This window comes from Coturnix japonica, chromosome 8, assembly GCF_054131305.1.
Source record: "Coturnix japonica strain WE chromosome 8, WE-NBRP24, whole genome shotgun sequence".
In the NCBI taxonomy this organism is placed as follows: Eukaryota; Metazoa; Chordata; class Aves; order Galliformes; family Phasianidae; genus Coturnix; species Coturnix japonica.
The window spans coordinates 4,252,370-4,278,252 of record NC_140670.1 but is presented as its reverse complement, the minus strand read 5'-3'; the positions used below and the strand labels follow the sequence as shown (position 1 = coordinate 4,278,252).

The following is a 25,883-nucleotide window of genomic DNA, read 5'->3' as shown; positions in this document are numbered from 1 at the left end:
GTAGGTATTCACGGATCCATGGTGTAATTGTTTAAAGTACAATTCACCCAGTAAGTCTGTATTTCTCTTAGGGTAATTCATAGTAAGAAATGTTTGTTCTTTTTGAAAGGGAAAGATCTAGTACTGATTTATGGCACACTGACTTCACAGTTGTGTAGGCTGCAGTATTATTCTTTATTGAGGTAAATGTTGGATTAGAAATACATTAGAGTTGTGAATTACTGATTTGTTTTATGGTGTCTAATGCTGCTGCATACTAAGCAGTTTCTAAAGGTTGCATGGTCTGTGTTGTGATACGGTAGAAATGCTTTCCCACACTATAAGTTGATATTCCCTCCGTCCTGCTGGAAATGTGAGGCAGGAGGTCTGTTTAAAGGCTCATGTTCTAAACTAAACAAACGACGGGAGATAAACCAGGGAGCAGCCTGCATATCACTTGTAGCAAAAAGATTGTAAATTGGCCAAAACAGGGATTGTGTTTGATACATTACACAGAGCGTGTCTGCAATGTAGGGCAGGAGAGCTGTGCGGATCTAGGGGTGGGCCCTTCATATCTTAATTGCCAGCTAATGAAATCCTTTCAGCAGCACACTGGTTTCACACCACCCATGCTAGCTTATTTCACGTCTCCTTTCCTTTATCTTTGGTTCTCTGCTAAAATAAATAAGGCCTCTTGATTCCTCCCATGTCTAACCTTGGATCATTTCCATGACTAACTGTGTGCTGGAATCAACAGCAGGTTTGTGCAGGTGCAGATAGCACAGGTTTGAAGAGCTACAAGGTTACAATTCAGAATAAACTTGACAAGTTTGAAAAACTGTCAGGCCTTAAATGAAAATAGAACTGTAGGCCATTGCTCTTGGGCAGGGGTGATCATCTGCTCACATTCAGGCAAGGGGAAGAGCAGTATGCTATTGACAGGCAGGAAAAAATTTGGAGGGTGTAATGAATCATGAGCTCAGCGATGTCAGCCTCCTTTTGAAAGAGAACCAAACATCGTGATGCAGTGCTTAGACAGGACAGCATCGTCTGTTAGTGCCATGAGCTGTGTTAGTCTGCAGCTCTGTCAGCACAAAGGGAGCCAGTCCTGTGTGAGTATGAAGCAGGAAAGCAGATGTTCAGATACAGTCAGCAAGTGGGTATGAAATGCTGATCACATACATATGCTCCGAAATACTGTAAATATTACTCTGTAATAAAATTTTGACACATTAAAATGCACACAGGCTCACGGTGCTACCGTACTGCTTAATAAAACACCAGAGTGCCCACGTTTTTGGGCTTTTTTTTCCCCACTGGAATTGGAGTAGACCTAAGTGCGTGCTTCCAGTGATAGAAATTAAATGTGGTACGGCATGAATTATTAACATTTAAATCACATTTTAAATATTAAATCTAAGAAAAGTCGTATTATTTCCCAGGGAGAGCTAACTTCTTTCAGGGCTTAATGACAATAAAATTAGCCTCGAGTGCTGCCAGCCTTCAGGGCTTCTTGCCCTCCTAGGGTAAAGTAGTGCAGGAATCTGCAGACAGCGGATAGGAAGTGCTGCCCTTCTTATGTCAAAGTGTGAGACCTGCATGTGGGGTATAGGAGTGTTTCTAAGTGTTGTTTGTTTGAAGAAGAAAGGAAAGAGGAAAGGAAGCGTCATTTTGCAGTGCTATGAGGCAGTGTTTTTAGACTTCTGTCGTATTTAGACATGTTTGGAGGATCTGCAAAAAGTGGTTCCAGTTTCTGATGATGTTCGCCTTTTTTTTGCTTTTTAACTTAAGTATGAACTGTAGCAGTAAAACAAAACACTTTTGTTGGAAATGCTTTCAAGGTAAACATTCAGTATTCAGATATTTTGTATTTGCCAGATCAAGTCATTCATTCATTCATTTATGAGGGCTTTGCTATTCTGTATTTATTATGAACTCCCTTGGCTCACTTTGCAGTTCTATAAAGGACTCTCCTGAGATGTTTCAGTGATAGCAGGTAGCACAAACTGCAAGTGAGAGCAGTTCCTTGCATTGCTAACACTGCAGATGAAAGCCCTGTATAACGGATAAGGACAGAGGCAGGTAAAGCTTTATTCACACAGGACGAAGCAAATCCTCAGCAACTGATAATGGAATTTCTTTAGATCCCATTGTGTTTTAAAAGTAAATAAGTCAGAGTATTTACTGATCTGTCTTGTATTTTCTCAGCACTCATCTAAAGCAGTGGTGAGCTTTTTTACACTGAAAGAGCTCTGGATCTTGCAGCCCATCCCTTACATCACGTGTTTCTGTATGTAGCTTTGGATGCCTGCCTACAATCCATACTCTTCAAAGGGAATTTCACCTCACCACAGACACTGGTATGCCCTGCAGCATTATGGAAATACTTCTCCTCTCTTGAATATTAAGGGAGCTTTTGCAGCCCGTGTTACTCCCATGGGCTCCTTGCTTCTCCCTCTTTAAAAAGAATGTTCCTTGGACCACTGTGGAGGTCTCCTTCCACCTTAATTGTGTTGTGAAGCCAAGACAAATGTTACCTCTGATGGTTTCTGTCAGAGAAGCTAATGAGATTATTTGGATTGAAACTGCAAGGGGTGTTACCGACCTGTCAGATAGCATTGCTGGAAGTGAGGGTTGCTCACCCAGCCGTTCCTTTGGAGCAAAGCCTTTATCTGTGCTTCATCACCATATTCTCTATAGGTTACTCTCCAGGCTTTTCAGGTACCAAGTAATTAACTGTGTGTATATCAGATGTGTGTTATCCCCACACTACAAATAAGCTATACTGCAGCAGAGAGCTTGTAGAAAATCATCTTCAGTGAGTTCATGATGCCTGGCACTGGTTTTGTGTTTGCTATATGGAAGCCCTGAACGAATAGGTGATCAATACTGCTTTCTCTAATTCTGTCAGCTGTATCACACTGGGCTATAAATACTCAGTGTGAGTTCCCCTAATATCATTACTGTGTTTCTTTGTTTAGAAATTGCTCTAATTTTCCGTAAAGGATTAATCATTGTAACAGAGGCTGTCATCAAGATGGTATTCTCCTAAAGCATTTTGCTGACTGTCACACAGTGCAGTCCCTAGATCACATATCTGTCCCAGCTTACTCTAGGGATGACTTAGATGAGACACACTCAGAGTCCTCTTGTGTGAGCTGTGGTCAAAGAGTTGAGGTACTCATGCAGGAAGAAGAAAAACATAGTTGAAAGGAAGGAATCCTTCCTCCAGACCCTCAGGTGCATTTAGGCAGGGCTCATCCATGACCCAGAAGTTGTTAGTCCTGTGCAGTGTTGGAGTTTCCCCTGTTAATCAGTCCCTGATTTATTGCTGTTATTCATACATACGTAATTGTAGATGTTAAAGGGTTTGGGGGCTGTTTTGGTCTAATCTGCTCTTTTGTGATCTTTTCTGCTAACCTGGAATATTGTCAGCTGCAGATGAACTTGAAAAACCATTTTTATTCCACGTGCTTAGGATTTGAAGGGATTCAGAGCACCCGTATTCACATTGCTTAAAGGGAAGTATCAGGCCTTGGTGTTCATTCGTGTCACACCATTTGGCATCAACAGAGTCTTGTATGTGTTTGGAGCGTGCTTCACCCCTAGGCCCTGCTGTATTAGCTGTATTAATTAGCTTACTCTGTAAACAAAGATGCTTGTAGCTGATCTCTAAATAGTCCAGCAGAGGGTATTCATGAAGTGGAAAAAAAAAACAGTAAACCAAAAACGTGTGTTTTGAAGGCTTAAATACTTTGAGATATTTGCATAAAAAAACTATGCAAATCCTACCCTGCAGAGAGTGTTATTCTTACATTATTCAAATTATGAATTCACCACTAGATTTATCTAAGAAATTATCTCCATCATCAAATACAACAGAGATCAGAGCAAATGCACAGGTGAAGGGAAGTTGTGCTGAGAGGTCTCTGGAGGGGCTGAGGTTTGTAGCAGGGGGAGGTCTGGGGGAACTGCAGCTCATGAGCAATGAATGTCAAGCAGCACAGGCAGCCTGCCTTACACTGTGCCATTCTCCCTGAACTCAATTTCAGAATCCAAATTGGACAGAAAAATGGGCAGAATTAGAGGAAAATACCAGTTGAGTCAACACTGAATAGCAGCACAGTTTTCTGATGTGAACTTTAAACAGCATTGCAAGGAACTAGCAGAAGGAAAAGAAACAGGAATCTGTAATGTGTGAGAGAAAACCTGAGCCATGACTGTCTTTTATTCAGGTTTTATGTCAGATTGTAAACAAGTGATCACAGTGCTCCTTTGTACAGAAGATTACCACGTTTGCATGAACAATTTAGCTAGTGTTAACCCCTTAACGGCTGTTTTACAGATGGTAATTAAGACAAATAAGTAGCTGTTTGACCAGGAGCTGCCTGGTGTGAACTGCTTTGTGTCCTGCGATGCTGGGGAAGCAACCTGCAGAGCACATAGGCTAAGTCCAAGCCCCATCGAATTTCACCCCACGCTCTCTTGTGCGCTTCTGAGGTATTGATAAGAGCTACATTAGGTATTTCAGTTCAGTCTGTGGTGCTGCCATCTTCTTAGTGTGACCCATGAATAAACTGACAGCTGAATTTGGAGGTGGCTGGGAGAGTTGTGAGTAGAGAAGTGACAAATGGATCATAGAATCATAGAATTACCCAGGTTGGAAAAGACCTTAAAGATCATCAAGTCCAACCGCAGCCTAACCAGTACCCTAACTGTAAAAACCCTCCACTAAATCATATCCCTAAGTATCACATCCAAACGGCTCTTACACACAACCAGGGATGGCGATTCAACCACCTCAGCTGCATAGTGGAGGGCTGTGGTGTTGCATTCACTTCTCATAACCCTCTCAGTGAGCAGCAGGGACACGTGCCTTTAACTGAGATACCTAAGCTTTCCAAAAAGACTTGCTTGGAGGCAACTGGAGAACGCCAGTGGGAAAGATGCTTTCCTGAACTGCAGGGGGTATTTCTGCCTTGCAGAATGGCGTGAGAGGGTGGGTTGCAGCTGCCTGTGTTGGAACTCCTTGGCTCTGTTAAAGCTCCACAGCTTCTTGTGTTTATCACACCCAAAGGAAGGTGGGCATGCTGACTTTGATACAGAACGGTTGGTATCTGCAGTTGCTTTTCGTGTGTGCCAAAGCAGGAAAACAAATCTAGTGGTATTTATTAATAATTTGACCTATATACTTTTTAGTTGGTGAAAGCCAAGGGGGACTGTGAGAGACTTGAAATTAATTTTAAAAGCTTGGCATGTGAGATTTAACTTGCATAAATTTAAAGGTAATGTGCACTGGCACAAACACTCACAACTTCTCATGCTGCTGAGTTTGAAGCTTTGCTGTTCCTTTGAGAAAAAGCAATTCTCAGTGTCACAGCTAAACCCGCAATGTGAAGATCTCTCCAAAATACATCAACAGTAGGAAAAAAAGAAGGGGGGTGGCGGGTGGGGGTTCATTTCAGGAGTGAAAAGGAATGAAGAGAAAGTTAAGATTTTTTGCTCGCTGACAGTATTGGGCTTGTATGCGTAACGTGAGTTCTGCCTTTAAAAAAATAGAGAAGTAATTCCCTAATGTTGTTTTTTAACTGCTTGCAAGAACTCCTCGCACATCTTGTCATAAACAGAAGAAAAACCCAACAGCTGTGTCTTAAAAGATCTGTCACAATTCACCGTAGTCGGTGATGGGTAAAATATGAGAAATGGAAGAAATAGTGCGTGGAGTCAGCTTGTCACACTCAGAGCCAAACAGAGTGGGAGCTGAATGCTTCTAAACTACTTCCATTAAGAGTAGTCTTAATTTTTATGACTAGTGGTAATATTCATAGTCATATCTACTAAGACATATGGAGAATCCGACTGACTGGAGCAAGCTGAAGCTTGTGATGCCACAGATATTAGCAGATGCTTTTTTTTCCATCTCTATGTGTGTCGCATCATATTGTTGTACCACTGAACTCTCTACTCCAAAAGCAAAATATTTAAACAAAATACCATTTTGTTATTTATAACACTAATATCCCATTGCAACTCACTAAACATAACCATACTACAGCAGAATGATGTGAAATGAAAGCTGGAGATTTCTATGGACCCGTGCCACAGTTAGCACCGTGGCTTAGTAACTATTCCAAAACGTCCCCATAAATGCATAGCTACAAATTAAGTCCCCAGCAAATAAACACTTCAAGGGTAGCAGTGCAAAATTTCATGGGGCTGGTCTTGCAGCTGACCATAGAGACATGGAAAAAGACATGTTCTGTATCACCACCCATTAACTTTTGTATCTCACCAGTGCTTGAATTGTTCTGAGTCATAATTGCGGTGTGAACACGTTTTTTAACCAAATTCTCTTGAGATCAAACTTTTGTCTAAAGAATTTTTACAATTCAGATTAATGGACAGCATGAATGCATGCTGCAGTGCAAGTAAGTCCATCGATTTGTTTAACTAAACATCAGGTTGTTTTGAAGGATTGGAATGGTTTTAAGGTGAAGTCATAACATTATGACAGAGCGCTTAAAAGATTTACTGTCATCAAGTCAAAATGGAGAGAAATAGTTCGAGCTGAGGAGCATAATCTAAGTTGAGTAAACAGGATGATGGTAGGAGACATCTCCAGTCATGTACAATTAGTGTTTATGGATTATTAATTCAAACAAACAATTTGTTGTGTGTTGATTTTAAGAATGATGTGCAGTCATTCTTAATCTGGTTTCTTACTTCACACACTGTAAAGGTAATTGAGAAGTGAGTAGTTGCCCAGTTAGTTCGGCACAGTACAAAGCCTAACAAACTATTATAACGCAACACCAAAAACAGACACTTTGGGGGCTGTAAGCAGCTCCTTGTAAGGTGTCCCTTAAGGATCACACTGTGCCTTTTAAAAGCTTCATTTCTTTTCTCCAGCAGAGTAATTCTGGCCTCAGGTTTTGTTGGTTGTGTGATTTCTCTCTATTCTTATAGCCAAAGTAATTGGAAAAACATGCCAGGCAGCAACCATAGCAGAGCAGGCAGTGCTTTACCTCATCATTGCACCTTCACATATACAGGAACCCCATTGCTTCACAATTCACATTCTTCAAGTAGGCTGTTTCCTACAAAAATGACAAGTTTGCTGGTTTTGCTTTCTGTTCTTTAATTGGTAATGGAGCCCCAATGTCCTATTCTCTTCATTAGGAACGGATTTTACAAATATGTCTTACTGTGTTCTGAATAGGAAACTCCCCTCTCAACCCTGTGGCCACTCCTTTTAGGCTCACCCCTTTAGGCTGAGAGATCCAAGAGGTGCAGGAGTCTATGATGCTGGAACTGAGGGAGGGAGGTGCTTGTGCTTGGTAAAGCACATCAGCATCTTTGCCAGGCTGAGATCAGGGCTTCCTCCTCCTGCACCAAGAGTTTCTGCCTGTTTCTATGGTGATGTCAAGACACTGATGGATCTACTGTGGTTACATAACATATTCCAAAAAAACAGCTTATCTACCAGGATCTCTGAACAGTGTCAGTATTCTTGGGTGTAGCCTGGAAATCATGACAGCTAATGGATTTCATCTCCTTAAATGTGTGTTAAAACATGGAGAGGAAGGCAATCTGCTGAGGTGGACTATGACTGCCTTATCCCTATTACATTATTAGAGGGCCCTTCCCTTCCCTTCCCTTCCCTTCCCTTCCCTTCCCTTCCCTTCCCTTCCCTTCCCTTCCCTTCCCTTCCCTTCCCTTCCCTTCCCTTCCCTTCCCTTCCCTTCCCTTCCCTTCCCTTCCCTTCCCTTCCCTTCCCTTCCCTCCCCTTCCCTTCCCTCCTGTAGTTTGATTACAGTTTGCACTGTATTTGGGGCAGGTACTTTTTTTAAACCACACTCTCCCTCTACCTCTCTCCCTGCACAAACACACCATCTGCCATTCCTGGGCTTAGCTGGCTTCATGAAAATGTCAGCTTTCATTTTAAGCATAAGAACCAGTCTGCATCAGGTGGATGCTGCTCAGAATTAAATGCTGGGCAGGGGAGGTGAGAAGATACGTCCCCAATTAGTGCTGTTGAAGGGGACACTTCACAAAGTCTCCCTGTCTGCTGTTGGTATCTCCCAGATCTCCCTGTCCTCGCGGTGACAGAGGAAAAGCTCAGTGAATACAGACTGTTGTTTTCATGATCTGAATTGTCAGTAGCATGCTCAGCTGATTGTATCTTTGAGGCCTTTTGCTTCCAGAATGCTCGCTGTACATCCAGCACGTAGCCCTGGGAGGTCTGGCTGCACATGTGAAACACAGGGCTTGTCTGAATGGGCTACCAGCAAAATGCCACGCTGTTTTTAGCTTCCTCACACGGCTTTACCTCAGCAGACCTGTTAACAGGTGGTCAGCAAGGGAAGCAGCCCCCATCCAGCTGGCTGCTTCCTTAATTTGGTGAGCAGCTCTACGGAAGGAGCAGGAGGCAGAATCTGAGTAGAACTACAGATGGACAGGTAAAACTGGCATATGTTTTCTTAAAGTCTGAAGTTCTCCCCAATGTCTATGAATGTGCAGCTGAGCATACGGGGTTAGATGGCCCATAGCCTCACTAAATACAGTTATTCTTGTGTTCTCACTTTTTTAGCAGATGGTGTGTTCAGCGTAACAACTGTATTTCTACCCCCTTCTTCCTTGCTTATATACTGAAGCACAGCTTTGATGTGCTTCTACACAAACTCAGGATGGTTGTTTCCAGTAGCGCAGTGATGCTGCTATGATGTGTTGTCTTAATCTAAATTTCTAAATTACCTTTTGTACCTTTAATTGAATCATCTGTTCCATGGTTGCCTAAGAGTAAATAAGGTGCGACTCAGACAGAAAAGGGCAATAAACACTATGTTTTGTATTCCACCTGCATTAGAGACTCTATATCAGCCTCTGGGCAACCTCCATAGGGAGTGGAAGGGTAAGTTCCAAGAGAGAATTCATCCGACGTTAGAGCTGGAATCTCTATGACATGTAGACAGAGTGCCTGTTCCACTCAGCTTTGACCAACTGAGTATTTCTGATTGAGTTTTGGCTTTAGTTAAGGTTAAAGTAGAGCAGAATGGGTGGTCTTACGGATGAGTGAAATCAGAACAGGCAGTTGGACCATTGCGTGCTTCTTTCTGGAGAGGAGTTGACCCACTATAGAGGAGCTGTTAAGCTGCTTGTTTCCTCCACACCATGTATGTGCTGGTTTTTTGTACACGGGAAAATGACAGTTGCCTAAACCTCCTTATGTTCTACATTGAGCTCGCCTGTCTTACTAAAATGAGTACCATCAGCAGAGGGAGATGCTAATTTTCCATGGAAACCAGTGGCAAAGGAAGTAGGTTTCAAAATACTCTCATTTTAGTGCCTAGCGTGTTTGTTTTAGAGATGGGAAATCAGGCACAGCGTGCTCAGGTGACACAGTGTTATGAGAGCAGAAAGTTGAGGGCTTGAACCTGTGCCTGTTGCCTTGAGACACACAGCTGTTTCTTGCTATTTTTGTGGGTTAGGCTGGATGTTTTAAACATCTGTGGGTTGTTTTTTGTCTTCTTAGCGGTATACGCGTCAGCGTGCGTTGTGGTTTTTCATGTGAATGATATTCATATACCCATGAATAATAAAATTGCTCCTTGTTTCATGAGTAACTAGATCCTGTATGGAAGCGGGGGATGGAATGGGATTTAGGGAAAAGAGGAAACTGTCAGTTAATGGTTTTTACTATGCAGCAGAAAATGAATCTTTGTCAAAACTGCGGTCCTGTTTAGAGTGAGAAATATTTCATGTGTACTCATGAATGTGTTTTGCCCATAATTGCCAAACCTCCTGATCCATGGGGAGAAAAAGTACGTTGCCAGAACAGGGTACATGTAGTAGTTGGGCAGATCCCTTCCCATGAACACTGGTATGTAAAAAGTTTGTGCTTGGCTTCAGGCAGCAAAAAGGTCAACCTTCCATCTCATGTTTGGAGCGGGAAATTGTAGCCTGTGTAGGCCAGTCTTTAACTTTACGTGGAGGCCACGTTTTGAAGTAGCTATCTGTAGATCCTACTGATTTCAGTGCTGCAGCCACTCATCTAAATGCTTTCAGCCTTTCTGCTGAGGGTTCTTATGAAAGAAATAGGTAGTTCTTCCTACAAATGGATCTTCAGCTTTCAGTTGCCCTGGTTAGTTATTTATGCAATGGAGATTTTACATCTGGCATGATTTAGAGGTTGTGGATGCCCCCTCCCTGGAAACATTCAAGTGGAAGCATTCTAGTGGGAGGTGTCCTTGCCTACAGCAGGGGGTTGGAATGAGATGATCTTAAAGATGGCTTCAAACCCAAACTATTCTGCCATTCTGTAATTTAACAAAGTGCAGAACATCAGTGAGGAGAAAGAGCGTGGTGGTTCAATTGCTACATTTTTATCACTACATTGGAGGATGAAAGCAGTGGTGCTGTATCTTCAACTGGGAACAGCATTCGCAGCTTGTTAAATTCTGTAAAGAAGCTTGAGAGTTTAATCACTTACAAAAGCTGTTTGTTGTTGTTGTTTTCTTTAAAGCAGCTGAAATATTTCCTGCCTCAGAAAACACTGAAACTATTCATTTTCATAATGTAATGATAGTTCAGAAAGAGGGAATTGCAGATCCGTGCTTTGATATTGTCTCAGTGATGCTGAACTTTCACAGATAAGTTAAATGTTCGTCACTCACCCAATGCCAGGTATCTGTCCTTACTTTTTGTTCAGGAATTGCCTATTCATGCTGTGGCAGAGCATGGTAACCAATGGAGGAAGATGCAGGATTTGACCATATAAGATTCTTTCATTTCTTGTGAACTGGGAAATGAATACCAATTAAATATAAATAAGCTTAATTTTGGCAGTGCAGATTGCATAATTGCAAAGACAAATTTAGTTGTAATTAGTTCCTTTAAGATAAGCACAGAGGGTATTCCAGGCCATTAATTTAGAGGTGCCCTGTCACAGTAGCAGTGACTGGAGAGAAAACTCCATGATTTAATGAGCAGGGAAATCTCAGCTGACCGTAGAATCACTGAGGTTGGAAAGTACCTCCAAGATCATCCAGTCCAGCCATCCATCCGCCACCAATGTTTCCCCACTAAAGTAGATCCCTTATTGAAATCTCTAAGCATTTCTTGAATGCCTTTCAAGGTGCCTCAGCCACCTCCCTGGGCAGCTCATTCCAGCACCTGACCATTCAGAGGAGTTTTCCTTAACATCCAACCTGAACCAGATGCTGAAGTGGCGCTTCACTTTCAGGATCTGTAGGGAGCAATGAGGTCTCCCCTGAGCCTCTTCTCCAGACTGACCCATCCCAGCTCCCTCAGCTGTTCCCCATAAGACTCGTTCCAGACTCTTCACAGCTTTGTTGCCCTTAGATGTTTTTCTCCACCGATGTCCTTATCCCTGTGTAAGCTCCGTGTTGTGCACATCCCACCCTGCAGCTCTCTCCTACCGTATGTTGTGATCACACAAGCTTTGCTTCCAAGCTGAGCTAAAAATGGCTACTGAAGGGTAATGAGGTATACTTACAAATCTGAGCTCTGTCTGCATTGTTTGACTGTCAGTGTGGTTACTGATAACGTGTGTCTGTTTGTCTTGAATGAGGTTACTACTACCAGGAGACCTTCTGTAGCTACCCACAGCTAAACTGTATATTCACTGAGAATTGCAGAAAACGTCTTTCTTTATTGTTTGTTATAATCTACCATCAAGGTAATTTGGCTTTTTTTCTGCAAGTCATTAGCATAATAAATTGCCTAATATGCATCTTTTATTGTGAACTAATTTATCCTTTGAGGGCAAAAAAGGCAATCACCGATGTCAAATCCTAAATTAAAACAATCTTGGGAACATATTTGCCAAGATAATGCTGATGAAATTGAGAATCTGAACTCCAAGTAAAACAAAAATCATTACCTTTGCTGCAACATCTTCAATAAATAAGCGCGCTGCTTATAAACTGCCTTGTTATGCTTTTAGTCAGGTAATGAACCTTTTGTTTGCCAGGTTCAGTGCTGTGTTCTCTTTGCACTTGTTGATTTTTTTTTCACCTCGAGTCTTTGCCTCATCAGTCTTGAGTATTTCTGGTACTGAATGAGGTGAGCAGCAATGCTGTGTCTTTGCATCCAGCCTCTGCTCTGCTGGGCACTCCCATCATCCGTCATTAAATATACTCCTGCCTATTAAAAGCAAGCAGCGGTGGTGAGACTGAATCAATATTTGATTGCCCTTACAATTGGCAGTGCATCGCTTTAATTAACAAGAAACCTTTCCTCCTCTCCTAATCTTACCTTCTACCTTCAAAAGCTCAGCTGAGCGGCACTATCTAATGGAATACCTAAGAACTCAATCACAGGGAGAGGAGATATCTCCTCGGCTGCTTTGCAGCACCTGTCTCTACGTTTGCTCAATATTTGAAAATGCAGGAATATGTTGTGAATGGTGATGTCCCGTGGAAGAAATTGTTGTGTACAAAGCTATTAGAACTTGTAAATAGATGTGGCTTTGGAAAGTGTTCCCTGCCCTGCCCTGCCCTGTGCCTGAAAGAGGGAAATATGTGCGAGTCAAGGCTGCTTTAGCTCTTCTTTAAGCAATGTATGCATTCCTTTCCATACATTTCTCCAAGGTTTCTGTGATACACAGTGCAGTGCTGCTTTTCACTTAGTCTTTTCTTGCATGCGATTTTCCAGCACATCTGTTCTTCCAGCTTGTCTGCCTTTGGTCTCCTCTGGGTCCTGCTGGCTGATTGTTCCAGCTGGGTGGGCTTTAGTTTTGCCTTAGTATTTCTGTCAATGAAGCTGAACGCTTTCAGGACAGGTAGTTTGTTTAACAAGGCAGTTTAACAGTGATGTCTTGCTTAAGCTTACCTCAGCTGCACTTACATTGGTCCTCATTCATCCAGCATAAATCTTGCAGGCAGTCACTTCAAAGTGATTCTATAAGGTGTGTATGTGTATGTGGCTATGTATACACATTTCAAGCACAGCAAGCAGTTGGGCATTAACTTCTCTGTCTCAGGATGCAAGGCTTCCTGTTCTGCAACAGTGGCTGAAGTCTTCCTTATAGATATCTGCAGGTGCCAGCTCTGAACCCCTGGGCCTGGTTGGCACAGACACCATCCCCTCACTGCTGAGAAGGAGATGTTTAGATACGATGCTCTGAATATGAGAACCATTCATGAAACAGACAGTGTTGCTTACAGTCTATCCCTGAGTGCCCAAAGGGGCACAGGAAACTAATGGCTACTGCCTATCCTCATGGAGCAAAATACCAGTGTAGTGCACTAAGCAGCCATAGCACAGCGCAGGGCAGCTGCAGAGCAAGGAGCTTTTCTTCTGGCTGCATGCCTCGGTGGCTTCTTTTGCTCCAAGCAGAAGTGCTAACAAGCTGATGAGTGAAACACACTGCACTTCCATTGCTCCTAGCCCTCAGGGGTATGTCGATCTGTGTGTATCCTGCAGATGTAGCTTTGCACTGTGCCAAGCGCGTTCTGAAGATGGAGCTGTTCCGCAGAGCTGCTTATGTGGAAAGCAGAAGCACTTTGTGCTCCCCTCCGTTGTAGCAGGGTGCAGTGGTGGTTCGGCACAAGATCAGGTGTGGTTTTTGTCTTTCTCAGGGCCTTTCTGTATCCTTGCTTTGCCTATGAATCTTACATTTTGAATCCCATCTGTAGTTGTGCTTTACTTACTCTTTTAACAAATCTGTCCTCATCTTCTTTGTCAAATGCCATCTGTACCTTCCTCAGAAGAGCTCAGCCTGTAGACCTGCTTACCCATGGGACTGCCCCGGGCTAATAATATTCCACATGGGGGACTTTGGATTTGCATTAGAAGGCAGCACTGGTGTATCTGTTTCAGTTGCTGAGCCACGAAGAAGAGGCTGAAATGTCTCTTCCAGAGAAGTAGTTTCTGAAAAACTCACTTGTAAAGTTGAACTGTGTTTCTGTCTCTAATATTGCTAATCTCTTTGGAGATGGAAAAGAGACCAAATATTATCACTTGATTATTTTTGGCCATAAGTGTGGCAGGATTTCACTGTACTACAAATATCCACCTTCTCTTCTTACCATTATATTTATTGACTTGTGAGGGAAAGCCGTTACAGTGTAGTCACATACCCTGTAAATCTGACACAATCAACACACAATAATGTTGTACCGAGGCAGCCTAATCTTTATAATAAGTAATACCATTGTTTGGTTCGTCTCTAAAATTACTTAAACTTAACATTCATTACTATCTGCAGTCATTTAGACTTGTGTTAGTACAAGATTGGTGTCATTTGAGCAATGTCTGTGAAACTTCAGTACCAGATTCACAAACCAATGAAATAAACTGTATGTGTAAAGTCAATAAGATATTATATTACCTTATGCACGTAAGGCAGAATTTCTATGGCTCGCGCTGCCGTTTTTTACCTTTGCCAAGTGAAATTAAAACACTCTCCTATCAGGCCTTATTTGTGAATTCTAACCTTCACATGGTGGACTTTACTGACGTGCGATTGCAGTTTAATAGGGACCAATGCGTGAGGCTAACAATGAGCAGGGGAGTACAGCTGTGGAACAGAAGGGCTGTTGTTGCAGCCTACAGAGGTTGCTCGAATAGTGAACAGCTGTACCAAGTGTGTGGCCCTGTCTCTATTTGGATGCTGTAGAGAATGTGGGCTTGAATATTGTTCATACTTCCAATTAGCTACGTTGCAAGATTTTTGTACTCTGTAAGTAAGGCTTGGAAAGAGGTGAAGAGGTTGGGGAAGGCTCCTCAGAAGGTGTGTGCAGGTGCGTGTGTTTTCACTAGTGTGCTTAAAGAACTCATTTAAAGTTCACAGAAGAAGCAACCCTCAGAATTTCCAAACATCAAAGATAAAGAGAAGAAAAGAGGATTAGAAAATAAAGCTGAAAGAGTATAATAAACAGATTAAAGAAGCATAAACTCTTAGTGAGCAAGAACTTCTAAGGAAATAAACAGAAACAGTAAGATTATTTTAAGTGATCTATCTGAAAACAACAAGTGGCCAGCAGAGAAATGTTTGTATATGTGGCAGGAAGTGAGGGGGAGAATGGAGGGAGAGAAATAAGAAATGATAATCAACTTCTCTGTAACTCTTGTTGCCTTTAATCTTTAACACCCAGCTTTTCAATAATGTATGAGCAGCCACTGGATGCTTTTAAAATATACCACATTATCTCCCTATTAGAAGGATAAAACTGTCATATAAATTCACAAAAATAAAGCAATAGGAAAAAAAGCAGATTCTACCTTACACAACCTCCCAGCTCGTTCCCCCCTTGGACAGCGCTGCCAAGTGCAGTGCTGTGCACAACACTGAATTCTCATCATGTTTTCTAGTTTGACAGTTGGATGTTAATGAAGGACATGGTTCTGTACTAGAAAGGTGTAGTTCTCCCGAATTAGGAACCTATCTTCCAGTAATAGAATTAATAGGAATACATCTTTGTTTATCCTAATACAATGCAGGGCTTCTGTATATGTGAGAATGCTCAGAATTGACTGTCTTGAATAGTTAAACACCATCTGATTATTTCTTTCTAGCCCCAGAGGATAGAGTGTCACAGAATCATAGTGACTGCTCACTTCTTCAGGAAACTCACTAAGCCCTGCACTAAACTTAATTGAACTTGAGGGCTGAAGAGAAGCTCAGAATGAAACAAATACTAATGAGATGCCCATTTGGCTTCCCATCACTTCTTCTTTTTCTTTCTGTGTGCCATTTTGGCTAGATATTTCACATGGGAAATACACTTAGCCTTGCTCTCTTGCTAGCTTGATTTCAGTACTGCCTTGCCTGAAGCGTCATTGAGCCTATGCTGAATGCTGTTGAAGCCACAGCTGGAATTAGGTCTTTGAGATTTTTTTTTAGTAGCTCTTACTGAATACTAGGGAAAGTGGCAGAGTGAAATTTTACAAGTTTAAGGAGTGCTCCTTCAGTCCACGTTACATCTTCGTCTTTATGAAATAGCTGTTAGAGTTGATACGTTGACATCTGCTGAACTGAGGGCTCTGGTGATTATACATCTCAGCTATAGTGCATACAGAGGAGGTTCATTCCTTCCAGCAAATTACAGGAAAGCCAGATCTCAATGATCATCAATTACACTAGCCTCTTCGAAAGTGTAATTATATGACATTTCTGATTCATTATCAGATAGTGTAGAGCAGATCGCAGATAAAAAAAGATCAAAGAGAGTAAGTGCTTAATACAAGTGGTAGTTGTACAAGACCTCAGGCTATTGTTTGAGGTTGCCATACAGTTATTTTTTACCCCTTAAGATTAAGACTGCCTCTTATCTGCATCGCCATGTGTATTCATTGACTACTTGAATGGTGACCTGATTAATACACTCATAACCAACTTGGCTTCAGTCTTCCTTGTCAGAATGTTTTGCATCCTTCTTCTAGAAGGGTCAAACTGTAGCTTTTGGTACATTTGATACTTCTTTCACTTACTCCATCTAACACAATCATCTGGTTCCACCCCTGAACCAATTAAGCTGTAGCCTTTGTAGCCCTAAACTAATTAAACAAGGCAGATTTGTGTTTCCTCTGCAAAGCCAGCAGTACATATCACTCATCCAGTTAGCTAACCTGTGAAGTGTCCTTTGTCGTGGCCTTTATCTCATGGCTTGTATTTGTGAGATATTTGGTATCATTTCTATCCAGATTTATGCTTCTGAATTTAGTGACTGCCTGTTGTCTGTGGAGACTTTACCTGTTCACTCAAGTAGGTTACAGTCTAAAGACAGACAAAACTAATTCAAGAAAATGGCAGATCTATTCTAAGGGATTCGGTGGACTGTTTGAAATCAGTAGTTGTCCTGGGTCCTGGAAGACTGGTAGCAGAGCAGAAGGCAGTATAGTTGGTGATTCAGGCTATGGGACTCTAAAACTGTCCATTGGGAAAAGCTATCTTGCTCATGTGAGGCCTGAAGCAGTCCAGCAGGGCTGCTTGAAATAGGATTCAGCTCTTGTGGAGGAATGTGATTTGCTCTGAAGAGGTACAGCACAGAGTTTGTGTGCATGAAAGCAGTAAGACTCCTGGGTTGGGTGCTTATGATGAGAAGGTTGAACTGTGTGCAGAGGCATTACTAACGTAGTTAGGCAGAGTTTCTCTCCTATAGTCCCTTGCTGCCTTATTTACTAATTGAGAAATGGGAGAAACATAAGAGATTTTAGGACCGTGGCAGTGAATCTCCTTATTTTATTTCTTTACTGGGATTACAGTGTCATTACATAATTACTCTCTGTCATTTCAACACAGTGCAGTCCAAGAGAAGACTTTGGAATGCTCCTATGTGGGCAAACAGGCAGAAAATGCAGAGGAAGCAACCCATAGGAAAATTGTTTTCTGTTTAGGCAGTGTCTGTGAAGTCATTGCATAATTACAGGGATTACTTTGCGAGGTTAGTTTTGTTTTTCTTACAGGAAGATAAATTGCCTGTTCATGCTACGAGGAGCCCCATCATAACTCACATTAGCTTAGAAAGGCTTTGATTTCCATTGTTGCTCACAGGATGTTCTTAGTCCTGTTCCTTTCCCTTCTCACAGCCCAAACTTGAATTCCCATCACTCTTCTTAAACCAGCAGCTTCGCATCACCCATTTCCCTTTACTCTTGACTTATTTTTTGTGGGGGTGTGTTCTGCAAAATCTTAGCACCCCTCCATCAGGAAGAAAGCAACCAAGGGATCTACCAAGTTCTGGGCATGACTTATTTCCCATGTTTGCAGGTCTACTGGACTGTTCTGCATCAAGAAATGTAATAAGACGCAGCATTGTGTGCAAACACCCAATCTGGGACTGCTCTATCTGTGTGGTGCTGCTTATTATAGTAAATAGATGTGGCTCAATGTATTTCATAGGTAGTAAGAAAGGGGAGAGCCATAATATCCCTATGGAGTTTCTTGCTTGATCATGCCCTGTCGAAGCCAACATGGAAGGAACAGGGACAGATAGGGCTCAGTAGGATAGAGAAGAAAATCTGCTTTTATCAAGAACATGTCTGTGTTAATAGAGAATTCTAAACTCTGGCAAAGAGTGTCTCTCTCTTCTTCTCTTGTTCAGTTAAAAATTGTTCTCCTCATCCGTGGTGCTTCAGTTAAATTATGCATGTGTTAACAGCAATTTGTTTTCACATTTGTTTACTCTGAACAAGCTCACCATGTAATATATCCAGTGGTGTTAGCTTTTGCATTGCACCTTGGGTTCTTGCTGAGCTATCATTTGTGAGACATTTTATGGCTTATAAAGAAAAGAGGATCCCTACCACAGCCAAACATTTTGTACCACCATCACTGGTCATAACTTTGCATAAGTTAATACTAATTTATAATATATATAACCTTATATACTACAGGTTACTGTTCCCATAGTCTTGTGCAGTAACTTCTCACCTCGTAACCCTCGAATCCAGGACTAGACCTCCTTAATTTTGTTTTCATGAAACAGTATTGGTTGCTCCAAAAGTAATGCCTCCTACTTACTTCCATGGAAACTACGACAAGTACAAATAATACAAGTACAAGTACAAATAATATAGTACAAGTAATAGAACAAATTCTTAGATACAAAACACTATTTTTTAAGTGTAGTCACCACCATTAGCTACATATTTTCAGCAGCAATGAACGAGAGCCTGCATGTCTAGGAGGCATTACTTTCAGAGCAGCCCTCAATAGATATTTGGACATTTCACTTTAGTATAATGATGCCAGAAAAAGTTCTTTTCAGTTCCTCTACATGATGACTGCTGCTTTTATTCACTCATTTTATCCATGTACAATTGAGTTTATCTGAGAGAAAGTACTGTGTGCAAGTTTGTGAGAGCTCAGATACTTCTTGGAAACAAAAAACCAGTAAATTTAAAAGTCAATTTTACTTTATCATTTGGAATAGCTGAAAACAGCTTTGCTTCTTACCACGTTTGGAGTTTGCTTCATGAAATTATTCCCATGTCAATGATTAAAAGAGTATCATTTTATTTTAGTGGCTATACAGTTATTTTTTGTTATGTTACTCAGTCATTGTTGCTACTTACCATGCAGTTGTGGTGTACGGTAAGGATGAGGATCTCCATTAACCCAGCAGCCGGTTGAAATGAGGAGGCTCTGGTGGCAGTGAGTTTAGATTGCAAAGGAGGGTGCAACTGGGTGTCACGTTCTACCCAGTGTAAACTCACAATAGGTTCTGGAATGCATCGCCTCCTTCTGTCACAAAGGAGTTTGTTACTGCTTTGGTCTCTGAGAAGAGCAGAGAGAGGGAACAAGGTCTCCTCAGAAGCAAATAGCTCTGCGTCAGCATCGCCAGGGCCTTTAGTGAAGCAGATCATCTGAAAGGTAATACACCCAGGCAATACAGCCAGCTGCTCAGAGCAGCCACCAAATGGCCCTTTTTTGATCCTCTTTGTCAACTCCTGTTCTCCGGGAGGAAAAATAATGCAAAGGACCATGGTGCAAACAAGCTATTTTTAAATAAATCTTGGGACATCTCTGTAAAAAAGAAATAATAATAATGAAAAAAAGATGTCCTTGCAGTTTAGAAAAATACAAAAAGCAACACAACAAGCAAGAGCAAAAAATAACAGTAAAAATAGCAAGTCACAGCAGTTGGCAGATCCCTGCGCCAGTGTTTGGTGACGCCACTGCTAGCTGCAACAGATGGAGAACTGCAGTAAAAGCTTGGACAGAGTGATTTGAGTTTGAGAAAGCAGCACTGTGCAACGTTTCTTCTTCCTCATGTGTTGTCTTTCTTCACGAATAACACTTTTGGAGGGCAGGAAGTTGGGATGTAGCAGTGCTTTAGGGGCCAAGCCAGCTTTCCATCCAACCAGCTGCTCTTTCTGTTTATGGCGGCTATTGATGAAGCATGTGCCAGGAATGCAAGGACTGCAGCTAAAGTCAGTTTGCTTTTATGGAGAGGGAAGATGTGTATTTGCTTGTTCTCTTTCTTTAGAAATCATAATCATTGCAAAATGTTAAGAACATGAATTCTGAAGCTGGATAAGCATCAGGAATTAAAAATCTGAGGCTGTGCTCTGTGAGATATGCTTGCATTGTTAATAAATGGCTTCTGTCTGTCTTTTGCCTGCTTAACATCATCGACATTTGCTGACTTTAGAGATGTCACAGAGGTCTTGCTGTACCAGCAAATGCCAGGGATGTAACCGTAGACCTCAAAGTGATACCACTTGAGGGTGGAATGAATGATTATGAGTTACTATCTCACAGTAAAATCTCTGAAAACAGTTGCTCTTCTCTGGTTCTCAGATTCTTCTCTGTTTCTGTCCTTACTGGGGTGCAAGACAGCAATTAAGGTGAGGTTGTCTTAGAGGGCAGGATGAAAAGGTAGTTGACGTTTTGCCAGCAAACAAACAAACAAACAAATATGCAGGCTGTGTAAAAAGTTCTGTCTGCAAACTACTTTGTAAAGCTTTCAGCATGATTTTGCTTGCTTTATAGACCTCCATGGAGCTAACTCAACAACCGGGGGGATTTTTGGGTCACTGAGGTTGCCTTGTTGAATGAGGCATGAGAAGGCTTCAAAGATCAGACTACTGGTTAGAGGACCTGCACTGAGGTAGCTGGAGTGTCCTCTGTTACAGGAAGCAACCAAGACCTCTAATCTGAGCACTTACCAGTAGAAACAAGAAGCAGAAGGGGCTCAGATTAAACTGAGCAGGAAATACATTCAGGAGTAATTACAAGTGGCTTAATGGAGCTAGTGAAAGAGTATCAGTAGCCTCTGTAATATGCGTATGATACCAGGCTGACTGTCTCACTCTCCACCAGGTAGTCCCATATCATCTATATTAGAAAAAAAACTTAAGTAAGTGGGAAAAAGAGAGTAAAAAACCCTAATAAGGGATATGAATTAGAGCTGAAAAATGCTTAGCTTTTCAGCGCTCCCTCAATAGAAATGATAGAAGCCCTTAGAACTGTTTTTTCTCCCATATCCAATGCTGTTCATTTGCCTTTGTCTGGAAAGAGTTATTTTAAAATGCAGCAAAGGTTGGCTCTTTCTCTTTTTTTTTTTCTTTTCCCTAAATCTTATTTCATGACCCAGCAGGATTCTGACTACAAGAGGAGAATGAAATTCCTTGTACTGGTTAACCAGGCAGCAACCACAGAGGAGATGTCAAGGATGTGCAGATCTGTCTGCTTGTTGCTTTCTCTTTCAGAGACCAGTTATGCTCCATATATATGTAATCTTGATATTACTTGCGAAAACTAAGTTTGGAGCTGGAATATAAGTTGAATAAAGTAAATGCTTTCCCTATTACTGATAAAAGCAACAGTTGCTGCTTATGCAAAGTTGTTCCTGCTTTATTTTTTATTGAGAATTTTTCCATCTAATTTTTCTTGTTATAAAGTAAGCCGTGATCCCACATGTGCTTTTTTTCCTCTATTTGGATGGGACTGCCATGGAGGAGCAGCAGCAGACTGACAGTTAATCATTATAGACTTCTGCTGAATGCTGGACAAGGTGTGGGAGGAAACTTGGAGGTATCTTGATTGGATCTTAAAACAAAGAAGGATGTAACTGAGCTGGCTCGATATGTCAGGGCAGAATGGGTGAGGCTGCAGTCCTAGGGCACTATCAGGGAATTGCACTGCATGTACTTCTATCTGTTTTGGGCTTTTTTCTCCTGTTCTAACCTACTGTTCTTAGTTTACAGGTGCCAGTGATTAATACTATGCAAGGTCTGTACTGGGACAGGCAGTTTGCTCTCATTGCATTTATGAAAGAAAACAAATTGAGAGTGAGTTTCTGATGCATACCGTGTTGTTCTCAAGTCCTGCAGCATAGTACAGGGGTGGGAAGAGGATTAGAGAATGTTCTTGCAGCCTTGCTCTTGTGGGTTTCACAATCAAGGTCTGAGAACAGGTGGGACCAGAGTAGCAAAAAAGGCCCTACAGAGGGATTTGGACAGGCTGGAGAGCGGGGCCAAAGCCAATGGGATGAGGTTCAACAAGACCAAACGCTGAGTCCTGCACTTTGGCCACAACAACCCCAGGCAGCGCTATAGGCTTGGGGCGGAGTGGATGTAGGAATTAAAACTGGATGAGGCAACAGCAATCTCAAATGGTCACCAATTGCAGGCTCTGCAGGAATATAGGCAAAATCTCTCATGCACATTTCTGGACAAACATCCATTTAGAGGCTGTTTACTTCTGCTCTGAAATAAAGGATGAGTTATCAGGAAAACAGTTTTTCTTTTAAGATAAGAAAGTTTATGGGTAGTTGATGTTGTGCACATAGAAACATGAGGAAGATTAGTGGAAGGATGGATATACAGTTTGTGTTACTTGTGGAAAGTAGCAACGTACCTCAGTGAAAATCAGCAGTATTAAATAATAAGCTACTCACGTAGTTCAGCATCTGTGGGTAAAATAGCACAGAAACATTTAAGAGCTTGGATGAGTTGGTTTTCAGCAGTGTCTCAACTCACCATAAGTAGTTTGAGGCCCTATATGTCAACCGAAAAAAACTGTTCGATATGTTCTTGGAGAACTTGCCTTGAGTTCACTCCTTGGCATCCACGCTGATCCTTACCTGTTTGCATGGCTTTTGGTGCATACAGTCAATTTGCTCCCCGTAACAGTACAGATTTTCCCATCCCCTGTAGGACATACCCTCTACAGCTCTTAGGCACTGTCCTGTGCTGTACCAGGTCTTCAGGGCCCCTAGGATCTGGGGATGGAGCAACTTTCAGTTGCATCTCAAAATCAATGCATAGCCTGATCTGTTTCAGCTGTTGAGTGTGGCAAGACTGTCTACAAGTGGCAAAATCACAATCGAAACAGGCTACTAACTATGCAGTTTTCAGACACAGTAATTAGGACACCAGTGAACTGTTGGGCAGACAGCAAATCTCAGCACATTCGTTTCACACCTATTTGGTGAGGTACTAATGAGATTTAAGCACTGCACAGCTCTGGTTGACCTCTGCACCAAGTCAGATAAACATTTCAAAAACATTTATACAGTAGTTCTTATAATTCGCTGAGATATCTGCTGCTCCTTTAATAATTCACCCTTATGCTTATTGCACTGGATAGCTGGACCTGCTTCTGCATGCAGAATCTTTTCTCTTGCTGTTTTTTTCTCTCTGCAGGCCAACTTATCTGCTGCTAGTACATCACCAGCCACCTGCTGTGGGCTATGTATCTGTTTTCTTAATTGCAGTGAAATCATTTATGCCAACTAATGCCACATTACAACAGCATAATTTAATTTGGAGCTGTTCATTATAGTTCTATTACCCTTCAGCTTTGGCATCCTCCCAGAAAAGGACCCATGTGTAGTAGGTGAGACAGTCTCTCTAAGCGATAGAAATGCACCCCACTCATCTTTCTGCCAAGTCTTTTCTGCTGCAGAATTCTCATGGAGTTACATTTTTGGGGTGTTCTGCTTGTGTCATGCTGATAGCTAATAATAATGGCATTTGGTCATAAAACACTACTCTGGGTTTCAGTCTTTGGGTATTCTAACTTAATGGTGTTAAACTACAAATCAAATAAAGATTTTTAGAATGCATTACAAATATTGCTTGCTCTTAATGTGAAACTTGTATAGAACTATCCACTAAGGTAATAGGCAGCAAAGCTAGATGAAATTCAGGGTGCCTCACAGTTATCCCTAACGGTAATAGTAATGAAAGCTGAACTTGGTGAGCATTTGGCTTTTTGTAATAGTTGAAATTTAATGCATGTGGTTTAAAGCTTTTACTCTGTTGTAATTTAAGGTGTTAACATGCAGAATGAGGTTTATAAACCATTCCACTGTTTCTCTAAAAGTATTTATAGAACATTTTTACAATTAATCAAAAGCAGACGTTGCAAAAAAATGAAAATCACATTTATTGCCAAGATAATAAATGTCAAGTATACTGTCAGACAGGCTTTGTGCTACTTCAGCTGCAGCCTTAAAGAACATTTTAAGTGGTGGGAAAAAAGGAAGTTTATTAAAAGCTCAGCAGGTCTTTTCTCTACTGTTATTAGTGTAAATCATTGCATCGTGTGATAGAAGATCAGGAAACGTGGCAGGAACAGCTTTTAACCGGGTCTTCTCTGTGAATACCATTACCTTCAGAAAGAACTAAAACCACAGCCCTCCTTGTTTCCTCTGACAACTAAATGCAGTGAGATTTCAGAAGAGATAAAGGGTAGTGCAGACCACCCAGAGCAGGTAACTGCTGGGCTTCGCTCGGGATGTGGGCAAATATCTTTGAGTAGCAAATGGACGGCTGATAAAATCAAACTGGTTTTCCATTCACAGGAAAAATACAGCCATGTATTTTTTCCCCATAGCAATGGGATGGGGGAAGTATTTGCAAGAGATGCCATCAGAGTTCATGGGCATTTGTACAGAGGTAGTTATGTTGTCTGAGAAGCCTTATCCCAGGAGGTGATTGCTAACACTGCAAAGATAGGTAGAATTGGAAGAAACCAAACGTGCTTGTCTGAAGTACTCAATAATATTGATTATCTGCCAATAGGCAGCGATCAGCAAAACTCATGATAAGCATTAAGTGTTCTAAGTGTCATAATGAGCTCATTCATTGAAATCTGAATGCCATTTGTGTTGCCCTTTGATAATAATTTGTGATTGCTACTAAAAGGCCATCCTATATTCAGTAAGGCTAAAAAATTAGCTGCATAACCCAGGTTTTCCATTACAGTCTGAAACGCTGTAAAGTACATTAGAAGTGTCTTTGCATTTGTGTTTCAATGGCTTACATCCACGTCATGGATACAGTACTTTTGTATTCAGCTCTTAAAGCCATTGTCATAAATACAGGAACATAAAGACCAGCGTGTAATTCAGACTAACAAGCTATTTAGCCCTGTAACTTACCTCCAACAGTAGGCATCACTCAATAAGTCTATAATAGCTGAAATACCTTCCTAACAACTGCCAAGTGCTTTTCACTTCAGGTGTCTCCTCTGCAATTTTCTAACCAATGGATCTTTGAAGGAGTAAGTGTCAAGAGTTGGAAGGCTTCATCTCTCCTACCCATTAGGGGCCTTGAAAGTCTCCCAGTACCAGTCAGTATCTCCTGTTTGTTGTTTTCTATCTTTCCATTGGCTCTCCTTCATTGGGTAGTTGGGACTTGGCCTGTAGGTAAGTTCTGTTGGGTTTTAGATTCTCTGCCTTTTGTCATTCAAGAGGAAGATTTACAGAGCAAGATTGATACGGAGATGTGGAATCACAGAGTGACCAAGGTTGGAAAAGACCTATAAGGTCATCTAGTCCAACCTTCCAGTTACCACTAAACCATGTCCCTAAGGACAACATCTGTTTTGCCCTAAACTTCTGAAAATCAGATCCCGAGTTTATTGGGAAAAAAAACCTCTTGATGTCAGCCTTGAATTGTTCATGAGTCTTCAATACTGCTTTTAGTAGTACTTCATACTACTAGCATTTGGTACTATCTAAGGCTATGCTAAAAGTCACAGAAGGAAGATGTAGCGAGCGAGCAGAAGATGCTGAATTAGCAGAAGGAAAATACTGGTGATGTTAAATTATCTCCATAAGAAACAGCTTGTTCTGAGTGTGTGTGGTGTGTGGTTTTCCCCCAAGTGGTCTGTTGCTTCTTTGAGAGTTAAACAAACACATTTGGATGTCCAGGGGTCAGAAGGAAACTCTTCAGAGCAGAATTCAGGAGTTCTTTCTATGCTAGTACGATAAGCATTTCTGTGTTAGTCACTGACAGGTCAGGTGCTCTACGCAGCCTGCTGTCCCATGGTTCAGCTTAAGAGCAGAAGGAAGTGTCAGTAGACAGATACATTTCAGAGCACGCTGAAATGCTCACAAAGGAAAGGGCAGAGATAAAGGTGATAACCATTCCTGAGGTGAGAGTGATGGATTTTATCTACTGGAATGAGTGCAGTCAGAGGA

At 41.6% G+C, this 25,883-nt stretch overlaps 1 long non-coding RNA gene across 3 annotated transcripts in view; it reads left to right on the top strand.

Moving 5' to 3' along the window:
- Nucleotides 1-25,883, top strand: part of LOC107315642 (uncharacterized) — a 433,990-nt gene that overhangs the window by 389,845 nt on the left and 18,262 nt on the right. Inside the window, exon 1 of one of the 3 annotated variants that reach the window (XR_014948847.1) lies at nucleotides 19,056-19,318. The exons of the other annotated variants lie outside the window; for them this stretch is intronic. This is a non-coding gene — a long non-coding RNA (uncharacterized LOC107315642). Of the gene's footprint in view, nucleotides 1-19,055; nucleotides 19,319-25,883 lie in introns of those variants that run through there. 3 annotated transcript variants of the gene reach the window in all.